This window comes from Hypanus sabinus, chromosome 2, assembly GCF_030144855.1.
Source record: "Hypanus sabinus isolate sHypSab1 chromosome 2, sHypSab1.hap1, whole genome shotgun sequence".
Classification (NCBI taxonomy): domain Eukaryota; kingdom Metazoa; phylum Chordata; class Chondrichthyes; order Myliobatiformes; family Dasyatidae; genus Hypanus; species Hypanus sabinus.
The window spans coordinates 8,314,846-8,324,845 of record NC_082707.1 but is presented as its reverse complement, the minus strand read 5'-3'; the positions used below and the strand labels follow the sequence as shown (position 1 = coordinate 8,324,845).

The window sequence follows — 10,000 nt, the reverse complement described above, 5'->3', positions numbered from 1 at the left end:
GTGGGCAGGGTTGGTAAGTTGTGGTCGGGGTTGGTAGGTTGTGCGCAGAGTTGGTAGGTTGTGGTCAGGATTGGTATGTTGTGGTCAGGGTTGGTAGGTTGTGGTCAGGGTTGGTAGGTTGTGGTCAGGATTGGTAGGTTGTGGTCAGGGTTGGTAGGTTGTGGTCAGGGTTGGTAGGTTGTGGTCAGGATTGGTAGGTTGTGGTCAGGGTTGGTAGGTTGTGCTCAGGGTTGGTAGGTTGTGGTCAGGGTTGGTAAGTTGTGGTCAGGGTTCGTAAGTTGTGCTTGCTTCAGCAGGACATATACTAAAATTGGAACGATACAGAGAAGATTAGCATGGCCCCTGCACAAGGATGACACGCAAATTCGTGAAGCGTTCCATAATTAAAAAAAAAGGGTTGGTAAGTTGTGGTCAGGATTGGTAAGTTGTGGGCAGGATTGGTAGGTTGTGGGCAGGCTTGGTAGGTTGTGGTCAGGATTGGTAGGTTGTGGGCAGGGTTGGTAGGTTGTGGTCAGGGTTGGTAGGTTGTGGGCAGGGTTGGTAGGTTGTGGTCAGGGTTGGTAGGTTGTGGTCAGGGTTGGTAGGTTGTGGTCAGGGTTGTGGTCAGGGTTGGTAGGTTGTGGTCAGGGTTGGTAAGTTGTGGTCAGGGTTGGTAGGTTGTGGTCAGGGTTGGTAGGTTGTGGTCAGGATTGGTAGGTTGTGGTCAGGGTTGGTAGGTTGTGGTCAGAGTTGGTAAGTTGTGGTCAGGGTTGGTAGGTTGTGGTCAGGGTTGGTAGGTTGTGGTCAGGGTTGGTAGGTTGTGGGCAGGGTTGGTAGGTTGTGGTCAGGGTTGGTAAATTGTGGTCAGGTTTGGTAGGTTGTGGTCAGAGTTGGTAGGTTGTGGTCAGAGTTGGTAAGTTGTGGTCAGGGTTGGTAGGTTGTGGTCAGGATTGGTAGGTTGTGGGCAGGGTTGGTAGGTTGTGGTCAGGGTTGGTAGGTTGTGGTCAGGATTGGTAGGTTGTGGGCAGGGTTGGTAGGTTGCGGTCAGGGTTGGTAGGTTGTGGTCAGGATTGGTAGGTTGTGGGAGGGTTGGTAGGTTGTGGTCAGGGTTGGTAGGTTGTGGTCAGGGTTGGTAAATTGTGGGCAGGGTTGGTAGGTTGTGGTCAGGGTTGGTAGGTTGTGGTCAGGGTTGGTAGGTTGTTGTCAGGGTTGGTAAATTGTGGGCAGGGTTGGTAGGTTGTGGTCAGGCTTGGTAGGTTGTGGGCAGGGTTGGTAGGTTGTGGTCAGGGTTGGTAGGTTGTGGTCAGGGTTGGTAGGCTGTGGTCAGGATTGGTAGGTTGTGGTCAGGGTTGGTAAATTGTGGGCAGGGTTGGTAGGTTGTGGTCAGGGTTGGTAGGTTGTGGGCAGGGTTGGTAGGTTGTGGTCAGGGTTGGTAGGTTGTGGTCAGGGTTGGTAGGTTGTGGTCAGGATTGTGGTCAGGGTTGGTAGGTTGTGGTCAGGGTTGGTAAGTTGTGGTCAGGGTTGGTAAGTTGTGGTCAGGGTTGGTAGGTTGTGGTCAGGGTTGTGGTCAGGGTTGGTAGGTTGTGGTCAGGCTTGGTAGGTTGTGGGCAGGGTTGGTAGGTTGTGGTCAGGGTTGGTAGGTTGTGGTCAGGGTTGGTAGGCTGTGGTCAGGATTGGTAGGTTGTGGTCAGGGTTGGTAAATTGTGGGCAGGGTTGGTAGGTTGTGGTCAGGGTTGGTAGGTTGTGGGCAGGGTTGGTAGGTTGTGGTCAGGGTTGGTAGGTTGTGGTCAGGGTTGGTAGGTTGTGGTCAGGATTGTGGTCAGGGTTGGTAGGTTGTGGTCAGGGTTGGTAAGTTGTGGTCAGGGTTGGTAAGTTGTGGTCAGGGTTGGTAGGTTGTGGTCAGGGTTGTGGTCAGGGTTGGTAGGTTGTGGTCAGGGTTGGTAGGTTGTGGTCAGGGTTGGTAAGTTGTGGTCAGGGTTGGTAGGTTGTGGTCAGGGTTGGTAGGTTGTGGGCAGGGTTGGTAGGTTGTGGTCAGGGTTGGTAGGTTGTGGTCAGGGTTGGTAGGTTGTGGTCAGAGTTGGTAAGTTGTGGTCAGGGTTGGTAGGTTGTGGTCAGGGTTGGTAGGTTGTGGTCAGAGTTGGTAAGTTGTGGTCAGGGTTGGTAGGTTGTGGTCAGGGTTGGTAGGTTGTGGTCAGAGTTGGTAAGTTGTGGTCAGGGTTGGTAGGTTGTGGTCAGGGTTGGTAGGTTGTGGTCAGGGTTGGTAGGTTGTGGGCAGGGTTGGTAGGTTGTGGTCAGGGTTGGTAAATTGTGGTCAGGTTTGGTAGGATGTGGTCAGGGTTGGTAGGTTGTGGTCAGAGTTGGTAAGTTGTAGTCAGGGTTGGTAGGTTGTGTTCAGGATTGGTAGGTTGTGGTCAGGGTTGGTAGGTTGTGGTCAGGATTGGTAAGTTGTGGGCAGGGTTGGTAGGTTGTGGGCAGGGTTGGTAAGTTGTGGTCAGGGTTGGTAAATTGTGGGCAGGGTTGGTAGGTTGTGGTCAGGGTTGGTAAATTGTGGGCAGGGTTGGTAGGTTGTGGTCAGGGTTGGTAGGTTGTGGTCAGGGTTGGTAAGTTGTGGTCGGGGTTGGTAGGTTGTGGTCAGGGTTGGTAGGTTGTGGTCAGGGTTGGTAGGTTGTGGTCAGGGTTGGTAAGTTGTGATCGGGGTTGGTAGGTTGTGGGCAGGGTTGGTAAGTTGTGGACGGGGTTGGTAGGTTGTGGGCAGGGTTGGTATGTTGTGGTCAGGGTTGGTAGGTTGTGGTCAGTGTTGGTAGGTTGTGGTCAGGATTGGTAGGTTGTGGTCAGGGTAGGTAAGTTGTGGTCAGGGTTGGTAGGTTGTGGTCAGGGTTGGTAGGTTGTGGTCAGGATTGGTAGGTTGTGGTCAGGGTTGGTAGGTTGTGGTCAGGGTTGGTAGGTTGTGGTCAGGGTTGGTAGGTTGTGGTCAGGATTGGTAGGTTGTGGTCAGGGTTGGTAGGTTGTGGTCAGGGTTGGTAGGTTGTGGTCAGGGTTGGTAAGTTGTGGTCAGGGTTCGTAAGTTGTGCTTGCTTCAGCAGGACATATACTAAAATTGGAACGATACAGAGAAGATTAGCATGGCCCCTGCACAAGGATGACACGCAAATTCGTGAAGCGTTCCATAATTAAAAAAAAAGGGTTGGTAAGTTGTGGTCAGGATTGGTAAGTTGTGGGCAGGATTGGTAGGTTGTGGGCAGGCTTGGTAGGTTGTGGTCAGGATTGGTAGGTTGTGGGCAGGGTTGGTAGGTTGTGGTCAGGGTTGGTAGGTTGTGGGCAGGGTTGGTAGGTTGTGGTCAGGGTTGGTAGGTTGTGGTCAGGGTTGGTAGGTTGTGGTCAGGGTTGTGGTCAGGGTTGGTAGGTTGTGGTCAGGGTTGGTAAGTTGTGGTCAGGGTTGGTAGGTTGTGGTCAGGGTTGGTAGGTTGTGGTCAGGATTGGTAGGTTGTGGTCAGGGTTGGTAGGTTGTGGTCAGAGTTGGTAAGTTGTGGTCAGGGTTGGTAGGTTGTGGTCAGAGTTGGTAAGTTGTGGTCAGGGTTGGTAGGTTGTGGTCAGGATTGGTAGGTTGTGGGCAGGGTTGGTAGGTTGTGGTCAGGGTTGGTAGGTTGTGGTCAGGATTGGTAGGTTGTGCTTGAGTCAGCAGCACATATACTAAAATTGGAACGATACAGAGAAGATTAGCATGGCCCCTGCACAAGGATGACACGCAAATTCGTGAAGCGTTCCATAATTAAAAAAAAAGGGTTGGTAAGTTGTGGTCAGGATTGGTAAGTTGTGGGCAGGATTGGTAGGTTGTGGGCAGGCTTGGTAGGTTGTGGTCAGGATTGGTAGGTTGTGGGCAGGGTTGGTAGGTTGTGGTCAGGGTTGGTAGGTTGTGGGCAGGGTTGGTAGGTTGTGGTCAGGGTTGGTAGGTTGTGGTCAGGGTTGGTAGGTTGTGGTCAGGGTTGTGGTCAGGGTTGGTAGGTTGTGGTCAGGGTTGGTAAGTTGTGGTCAGGGTTGGTAGGTTGTGGTCAGGGTTGGTAGGTTGTGGTCAGGATTGGTAGGTTGTGGTCAGGGTTGGTAGGTTGTGGTCAGAGTTGGTAAGTTGTGGTCAGGGTTGGTAGGTTGTGGTCAGAGTTGGTAAGTTGTGGTCAGGGTTGGTAGGTTGTGGTCAGGATTGGTAGGTTGTGGGCAGGGTTGGTAGGTTGTGGTCAGGGTTGGTAGGTTGTGGTCAGAGTTGGTAGGTTGTGGTCAGAGTTGGTAGGTTGTGGTCAGAGTTGGTAAGTTGTGGTCAGGGTTGGTAGGTTGTGGTCAGGATTGGTAGGTTGTGGGCAGGGTTGGTAGGTTGTGGTCAGGGTTGGTAGGTTGTGGTCAGGATTGGTAGGTTGTGGGCAGGGTTGGTAGGTTGTGGTCAGGGTTGGTAGGTTGTGGTCAGGATTGGTAGGTTGTGGGAGGGTTGGTAGGTTGTGGTCAGGGTTGGTAGGTTGTGGTCAGGGTTGGTAAATTGTGGGCAGGGTTGGTAGGTTGTGGTCAGGGTTGGTAGGTTGTGGTCAGGGTTGGTAGGTTGTTGTCAGGGTTGGTAAATTGTGGGCAGGGTTGGTAGGTTGTGGTCAGGCTTGGTAGGTTGTGGGCAGGGTTGGTAGGTTGTGGTCAGGGTTGGTAGGTTGTGGTCAGGGTTGGTAGGCTGTGGTCAGGATTGGTAGGTTGTGGTCAGGGTTGGTAAATTGTGGGCAGGGTTGGTAGGTTGTGGTCAGGGTTGGTAGGTTGTGGGCAGGGTTGGTAGGTTGTGGTCAGGGTTGGTAGGTTGTGGTCAGGGTTGGTAGGTTGTGGTCAGGATTGTGGTCAGGGTTGGTAGGTTGTGGTCAGGGTTGGTAAGTTGTGGTCAGGGTTGGTAAGTTGTGGTCAGGGTTGGTAGGTTGTGGTCAGGGTTGTGGTCAGGGTTGGTAGGTTGTGGTCAGGCTTGGTAGGTTGTGGGCAGGGTTGGTAGGTTGTGGTCAGGGTTGGTAGGTTGTGGTCAGGGTTGGTAGGCTGTGGTCAGGATTGGTAGGTTGTGGTCAGGGTTGGTAAATTGTGGGCAGGGTTGGTAGGTTGTGGTCAGGGTTGGTAGGTTGTGGGCAGGGTTGGTAGGTTGTGGTCAGGGTTGGTAGGTTGTGGTCAGGGTTGGTAGGTTGTGGTCAGGATTGTGGTCAGGGTTGGTAGGTTGTGGTCAGGGTTGGTAAGTTGTGGTCAGGGTTGGTAAGTTGTGGTCAGGGTTGGTAGGTTGTGGTCAGGGTTGTGGTCAGGGTTGGTAGGTTGTGGTCAGGGTTGGTAGGTTGTGGTCAGGGTTGGTAAGTTGTGGTCAGGGTTGGTAGGTTGTGGTCAGGGTTGGTAGGTTGTGGGCAGGGTTGGTAGGTTGTGGTCAGGGTTGGTAGGTTGTGGTCAGGGTTGGTAGGTTGTGGTCAGAGTTGGTAAGTTGTGGTCAGGGTTGGTAGGTTGTGGTCAGGGTTGGTAGGTTGTGGTCAGAGTTGGTAAGTTGTGGTCAGGGTTGGTAGGTTGTGGTCAGGGTTGGTAGGTTGTGGTCAGAGTTGGTAAGTTGTGGTCAGGGTTGGTAGGTTGTGGTCAGGGTTGGTAGGTTGTGGTCAGGGTTGGTAGGTTGTGGGCAGGGTTGTTAGGTTGTGGTCAGGGTTGGTAAATTGTGGTCAGGTTTGGTAGGATGTGGTCAGGGTTGGTAGGTTGTGGTCAGAGTTGGTAAGTTGTGGTCAGGGTTGGTAGGTTGTGTTCAGGATTGGTAGGTTGTGGTCAGGGTTGGTAGGTTGTGGTCAGGATTGGTAAGTTGTGGGCAGGGTTGGTAGGTTGTGGGCAGGGTTGGTAAGTTGTGGTCAGGGTTGGTAAATTGTGGGCAGGGTTGGTAGGTTGTGGTCAGGGTTGGTAAATTGTGGGCAGGGTTGGTAGGTTGTGGTCAGGGTTGGTAGGTTGTGGTCAGGGTTGGTAAGTTGTGGTCGGGGTTGGTAGGTTGTTTGCAGGGTTGGTAGGTTGTGGTCAGGGTTGGTAGGTTGTGGTCAGGGTTGGTAGGTTGTGGTCAGGGTTGGTAAGTTGTGATCGGGGTTGGTAGGTTGTGGGCAGGGTTGGTAAGTTGTGGACGGGGTTGGTAGGTTGTGGGCAGGGTTGGTATGTTGTGGTCAGGGTTGGTAGGTTGTGGTCAGTGTTGGTAGGTTGTGGTCAGGATTGGTAGGTTGTGGTCAGGGTAGGTAAGTTGTGGTCAGGGTTGGTAGGTTGTGGTCAGGGTTGGTAGGTTGTGGTCAGGATTGGTAGGTTGTGGTCAGGGTTGGTAGGTTGTGGTCAGGGTTGGTAAGTTGTGATCGGGGTTGGTAGGTTGTGGGCAGGGTTGGTAAGTTGTGATCGGGGTTGGTAGGTTGTGGGCAGGGTTGGTAAGTTGTGGTCGGGGTTGGTAGGTTGTGGGCAGGGTTGGTATGTTGTGGTCAGGGTTGGTAGGTTGTGGTCAGGGTTGGTAGGTTGTGGTCAGGGTAGGTAAGTTGTGGTCAGGGTTGGTAGGTTGTGGTCAGGGTTGGTAGGTTGTGGTCAGGATTGGTAGGTTGTGGTCAGGGTAGGTAAGTTGTGGTCAGGGTTGGTAGGTTGTGGTCAGGGTTGGTAGGTTGTGGTCAGGGTTGTGGTCAGGGTTGGTAGGTTGTGTTCAGGGTTGGTAAGTTGTGGTCAGGGTTGGTAGGTTGTGGTCAGGGTTGTGGTCAGGGTTGTTAAATTGTGGGCAGGGTTGGTAGGTTGTGGTCAGGGTTGGTAGGTTGTGGTCAGGGTTGGTAGGTTGTGGTCAGGATTGGTAGGTTGTGGTCAGGGTTGGTAGGTTGTGGTCAGAGTTGGTAAGTTGTGGTCAGGGTTGGTAGGTTGTGGTCAGGGTTGGTAGGTTGTGGTCAGGGTTGGTAGGTTGTGGGCAGGCTTGGTAGGTTGTGGTCAGGGTTGGTAAATTGTGGTCAGGTTTGGTAGGTTGTGGTCAGGGTTGGTAGGTTGTGGACAGAGTTGGTAAGTTGTGGTCAGGGTTGGTAGGTTGTGGTCAGGATTGGTAGGTTGTGGGCAGGGTTGGTAGGTTGTGGTCAGGGTTGGTAGGTTGTGGTCAGGATTGGTAGGTTGTGGGCAGGGTTGGTAGGTTGTGGTCAGGGTTGGTAGGTTGTGGTCAGGATTGGTAGGTTGTGGGAGGGTTGGTAGGTTGTGGTCAGGGTTGGTAGGTTGTGGTCAGGGTTGGTAAATTGTGGGCAGGGTTGGTAGGTTGTGGTCAGGGTTGGTAGGTTGTGGTCAGGGTTGGTAGGTTGTGGTCAGGGTTGGTAAATTGTGGGCAGGGTTGGTAGGTTGTGGTCAGGGTTGGTAGGTTGTGGGCAGGGTTGGTAGGTTGTGGTCAGGGTTGGTAGGTTGTGGTCAGGATTGGTAGGTTGTGGTCAGGGTTGGTAAATTGTGGGCAGGGTTGGTAGGTTGTGGTCATGGTTGGTAGGTTGTGGGCAGGGTTGGTAGGTTGTGGTCAGGGTTGGTAGGTTGTGGTCAGGGTTGGTAGGTTGTGGTCAGGATTGTGGTCAGGGTTGGTAGGTTGTGGTCAGGGTTGGTAAGTTGTGGTCAGGGTTGGTAAGTTGTGGTCAGGGTTGGTAGGTTGTGGTCAGGGTTGTGGTCAGGGTTGGTAGGTTGTGGTCAGGGTTGGTAGGTTGTGGTCAGGGTTGGTAAGTTGTGGTCATGGTTGGTAGGTTGTGGTCAGGGTTGTGGTCAGGGTTGGTAAATTGTGGGCAGGGTTGGTAGGTTGTGGTCAGGTTTGGTAGGTTGTGTGCAGGGTTGGTAGGTTGTGGTCAGGGTTGGTAGGTTGTGGTCAGGGTTGGTAGGTTGTGGTCAGAGTTGGTAAGTTGTGGTCAGGGTTGGTAGGTTGTGGTCAGGGTTGGTAGGTTGTGGTCAGGGTTGGTAGGTTGTGGGCAGGGTTGGTAGGTTGTGGTCAGGGTTGGTAAATTGTGGTCAGGTTTGGTAGGATGTGGTCAGGGTTGGTAGGTTGTGGTCAGAGTTGGTAAGTTGTGGTCAGGGTTGGTAGGTTGTGGTCAGGGTTGGTATGTTGTGGTCAGGGTTGGTAGGTTGTGGTCAGGGTTGGTAGGTTGTGGTCAGGATTGGTAGGTTGTGGTCAGGGTAGGTAAGTTGTGGTCAGGGTTGGTAGGTTGTGGTCAGGGTTGGTAGGTTGTAGTCAGGGTTGGTAGGTTGTGGTCAGGGTTCGTAAGTTGTGGGCAGGGTTGGTAGGTTGTGGTCAGGGTTGGTAAATTGTGGGTAGGGTTGGTAGGTTGTGGTCAGGATTGGTAGGTTGTGGTCAGGATTGGTAGGTTGTGGGCAGGGTTGGTAGGTTGTGGTCAGGGTTGGTAGGTTGTGGTCAGGATTGGTAAGTTGTGGTCAGGATTGGTAAGCTGTGGTCAGGGTTGGTAGGTTGTGGTCAGGGTTGGTAGGTTGTGGTCAGGATTGGTAGGTTGTGGTCAGGGTTGGTAGGTTGTGGTCAGGGTTGGTAGGTTGTGGTCAGGATTGGTAGGTTGTGGTCAGGGTTGGTAGGTTGTGGGCAGGGTTGGTAGGTTGTGGTCAGGATTGGTAGGTTGTGGTCAGGGTTGTTAAGTTGTGGTCAGGATTGGTAGGTTGTGGTCAGGGTTGGAAAGTTGTGGGCAGGGTTGGTAGGTTGTGGTCAGGGTTGGTAAGTTGTGGGCAGGGTTGGTAGGTTGTGGTCAGGATTGGTAAGTTGTGGTCAGGATTGGTAAGTTGTGGGCAGGGTTGGTAGGTTGTGGTCAGGGTTGGTAAGTTGTGGTCAGGGTTGGTAAGTTGAGGTCAGGATTGGTAAGTTGTGGTCAGGGTTGGTAGGTTGTGGTCAGGGTTGGTAGGTTGTGGTCAGGGTTGGTAGGTTGTGGGCAGGGTTGGTAAGTTGTGGTCAGGGTTGGTAAGTTGTGGTCAGGATTGGTAAGTTGTGGTCGGGGTTGGTAGGTTGTGGTCAGGGTTGGTAGGTTGTGGTCAGGATTGGTAAGTTGTGGTCAGAATTGGTACGTTGCGGTCAGGGTTGGTAGGTTGTGGTCAGGATTGGTAAGTTGTGGTCAGGATTGGTAGGTTGTGGGCAGGGTTGGTAGGTTGTGGTCAGAATTGGTAAGTAGTGGTCAGAATTGGTAAGTTGTGGTCAGGGTTGGTAGGTTGTGGTCAGGATTGGTAAGTTGTGGTCAGGATTGGTAGGTTGTGGGCAGGGTTGGTAGGTTGTGGTCAGAATTGGTAAGTTGCGGTCAGAATTGTTAAGTTGTGGTCAGGGTTGGTAGGTTGTGGTCAGGATTGGTAAGTTGTGGTCAGGGTTGGTAGGTTGTGGTCAGGGTTGGTAAGTTGTGGTCAGGATTGGTAAGTTGTGGTCAGGGTTGGTAGGTTGTGGTCAGGGTTGGTAGGTTGTGGTCAGGGTTGGTAAGTTGTGGTCACGGTTGGTAGGTTGTGGTCAGGGTTGGTAGGTTGTGGGCAGGGTTGGTAGGTTGTGGTCACGGTTGGTAGGTTGTGGTCAGGGTTGGTAGGTTGTGGGCAGGGTTGGTAGGTTGTGGTCAGGGTTGGGAGGTTGTGGTCAGGATTGGTAAGTTGTGGTCAGGATTGGTAGGTTGTGGTCAGGGTTGGTAAGTTGTGGTAGGGGTTGGTAGGTTGTGGTCAGGGTTGTGGTCAGGGTTGGTAGGTTGTGGTCAGGGTTGGTAGGTTGTGGTCAGGGTTGTGGTCAGGGTTGGTAGGTTGTGGTCAGGGTTGGTAGGTTGTGGTCAGGGTTGTGGTCAGGGTTGGTAAATTGTGGGCAGGGTTGGTAGGTTGTGGGCAGGGTTGGTAGGTTGTGGTCAGGGTTGGTAGTTTGTGGGCAGGGTTGGTAGGTTGTGGTCAGGGTTGGTAGGTTGTGGTCAGGGTTGGTAGGTTGTGGGCAGGGTTGGTAGGTTGTGGTCACGGTAGGTAGGTTGTGGTCAGGGTTGGTAGGTTGTGGGCAGGGTTGGTAGGTTGTGGTCAGGGTTGG

The 10,000-nt window shown here is 52.9% G+C and overlaps 3 non-coding genes across 3 annotated transcripts; all 3 read left to right on the top strand.

The window, feature by feature from the left end:
• The first annotated feature begins 280 nt into the window (after nt 1–280).
• LOC132390646 (U6 spliceosomal RNA) lies at nt 281–387 on the top strand. Its single transcript, XR_009510964.1, has one exon. It is a non-coding gene; the product is annotated as a U6 spliceosomal RNA (small nuclear RNA).
• A 2,659-nt stretch (nt 388–3,046) lies between these two features.
• Nucleotides 3,047–3,153, top strand: LOC132390644 (U6 spliceosomal RNA). The gene has a single exon (XR_009510963.1). It is a non-coding gene; the product is annotated as a U6 spliceosomal RNA (small nuclear RNA).
• Nucleotides 3,154–3,645: 492 nt separating this feature from the next.
• On the top strand, nt 3,646–3,752 carry LOC132390640 (U6 spliceosomal RNA). Its single transcript, XR_009510960.1, has one exon. It is a non-coding gene; the product is annotated as a U6 spliceosomal RNA (small nuclear RNA).
• The last annotated feature ends 6,248 nt before the right edge of the window (nt 3,753–10,000 follow it).